Raw genomic sequence first — 2,618 nt, 5'->3', positions numbered from 1 at the left:
CATACTCAACCAAACAACCTTATAGCTCGCTGAGACCTTCACTTCTTAAAGTAGGGGATGGTGACAATATAATTTCCTTTAAAATGCCCTTAATGCAATATATAATGTACAAAAATATCTCTACATATTTGAAGTTATAAGAAAAGCACCTCTTGATACAAACAAACTTAAATATGACAGTTACTTTTGTATAACAAGCATTGCACTTTTACTCACTGGGTTTTGGAAAGTTCAAGTAGTAATGAGGCTTATTTTCCCCGTGAGAAACCAGTTTGTGAGCAGGCTAGGCAGCGGCTCAGAACCCTGCCCGAAGAGTAACAGTCTGTACTTCTCAGTGTGTGTGGTGAGCCTGGCTTGATCTTGGGTTCCTCTACCTCCGTTAGGGGCAGCCAGGCAGATCTCTGCAGGTTTGTCTCAGTCCTCCCTGGTGCAAAGCAGGTGCCAAAGGGAAAGTACCCCAACTGTTCAATGCTGCCACCCTTAACTAAATCCTAAAGCGCTTAGGGATGACTCAGTGGGTCCCGGAGGCTGCGGTTGCCTGTGTCTGCTCTTGGGAGGACATCACAGACGGGGCCTGGAGGACCTCCGGCAGGGAACGCCGGCATCAACGGCCATAGCCTTGAGGGCCGATCTTGTTTTTGGGGGCAACAGGGTCCTTCCTTTTGTCTGTCAACTGGTAGATCTGTTGGGCCAATTTCTGCAACATGCAGGTCCCAAAGCGGCATCGAGAGTTGTGGGAGCCAGGGTTCATCATCTTGCGGTAGCGTTTGACTCGAAAGTGGGCTGAGCTTGGAGTGCTGCAGAGAAGGAAGGACACTTGAAACTTAACCAACCAGGGCTTTGGCCCTAAGCACCTCGGACCAGGGCCAAACAGAACCTGAGGGACCTGGGACCTGCTCCCTCCACCAGAGCTGCAGTCTGGCCTGGACAATCCTCCCGGGGCCTGGGTAGTCGAAAGGGCACATCCTCTGCAGAGGTTGTAGTTACCTGGCTTGTGGAGTTTTAGATGTGCTCTCCTTCTCCTGGTCCAGAACAAAAGTCTCCATAGGAACTGTCTCCCCACCAGTGAGTTCTGAGGAATCGCTGCTGGATGCCTGCAGTTCCATCTCTCCACTACTTAGTGCCAGCTTATCCCACCTAGAAAACACAAGCAGGTGTGTTTGGCTAGAGTTCAAGTGATGTCCCGGCCAGCTCCCATCTCCACTTCCTTCTAACCCCTCCAGGCCATCACTCATTGTTCCATGACTGCCATGTATTAGGACTGAAGAAAGCACTGCCCCAAACTCACTGCAAGGACACATCCTCTGGCTGTGCAGCATCCACGCCTAGAAAGGCGAGTGAACCCAGAAACATCAGGATGATGGAAACCAGCTTCATTCTGTGCAGATGCTCAGATACCCTGGAAAGGAGCAAGAAGCTGAGGGTTTTCAAACGGGCCAGCTGCACAGCCCTGGAGCAGAAGGAAGGGCAGTGGCAGGAGGGGGAGCATCTTGGCGGCGCTCTGCCTGGTTCTGCTGATTTTCTCTTCTTGGAGCAGAGAGGCACCCAGAGGCTTTTGGGCTGGTCAGGTTGGTGACAAGCAAAGCAAAGGAAGCCGGAGTGCCAGGCTTCCAGAGGTCTCCAACTCAAGTCCTAGGATCCTGGCCCACAGATTTCAGGTGAGATAGAGCAGGGTGCATGAGTTAGACCTGGGACATGAGGTGTGCTCTACAGTGGATCCCTGTGGGATCCACTTGTCCAGGTCTCCAAGCTTTGGGGATTTGGCAAAGCCACACCCCACTCCCCAACACGCTGGAGAACAGTGGTCCCTATCTGCTGAAGGAGTAAGTTGTCAAGCAATAGGAGAAAGTTTGAGATGTCTGGCTGAACCTGGCAAAACCCCCAAGTCCAAGACTCACTGCGATGAGACACCAGGAGCGGTAACGCTGGAGCTCTCCTGCCTAGTGTCACCAATAAACCACTGAACAGCCAAAGCCAGCTCCAGCATTTTATACACTAAGGGGCTGTCAGGGCCTGCTCTGCCCTGGAGGCTTCTCTTTCCTCCAGCGTTCTGGCTTCTAAGATAAGGCCTGCCCAGAAGCTTGCCTGTGGGTATAGGGGTAAGGGTAGAGGTCCCTTGTGGCCAGGCATCTCGGAGATCGGTGTCGAGAGATTAGACTGGTGCAGGACTTCCGCTGCCCTATTTCCTGGCTTAGGGCTCATGCAGTGAGAAGGAAAAGAAAGCCAGAACAATTTGGGTTAGAGGAATCCTTTTCCTTGAGAGACTACACCCCAGGGTGCTGGTCTGCGCTTTCAGGATAGAGCTGCAAGAACTGGGGGACAGGCGGGACACGTGGCTAACCTAGACCTTAGGCTTGGGGAGCTGTGGCCTCAAATGGGCCTTGCCCCCTGCCATCTTAGCACCTGGCTGAGCCTTGATCCCTACCTCTTCATGCAGAGTATACCTGGAAGGGTTAGGTCCTGGCTAGCAAGATTTCATAATAAGGGCAAAGCTGGAAACAGCTGAATTGAAAATTAGGGTTTGGAGAGGGTAGTTATCTGAAGATTGAGAACTCACATTCCTATTTGGAAATACAGGAATAGCCAAAATTAGGAAGACAGATAGTTCTGTTTTCCTC

General features: G+C 51.6%; 1 pseudogene; it reads right to left on the bottom strand.

Moving 5' to 3' along the window:
* Positions 1–511: 511 nt before the first annotated feature.
* Positions 512–1,377, bottom strand: LOC132650713 (pro-adrenomedullin-like; annotated as a pseudogene).
* Positions 1,378–2,618: the final 1,241 nt, after the last annotated feature.

Source organism: Meriones unguiculatus (assembly GCF_030254825.1).
Source record: "Meriones unguiculatus strain TT.TT164.6M chromosome 13 unlocalized genomic scaffold, Bangor_MerUng_6.1 Chr13_unordered_Scaffold_28, whole genome shotgun sequence".
Taxonomy (NCBI): domain Eukaryota; kingdom Metazoa; phylum Chordata; class Mammalia; order Rodentia; family Muridae; genus Meriones; species Meriones unguiculatus.
Note: the sequence above shows the minus strand (reverse complement) of the source record. Positions and strands in the feature narration are given on the sequence as shown.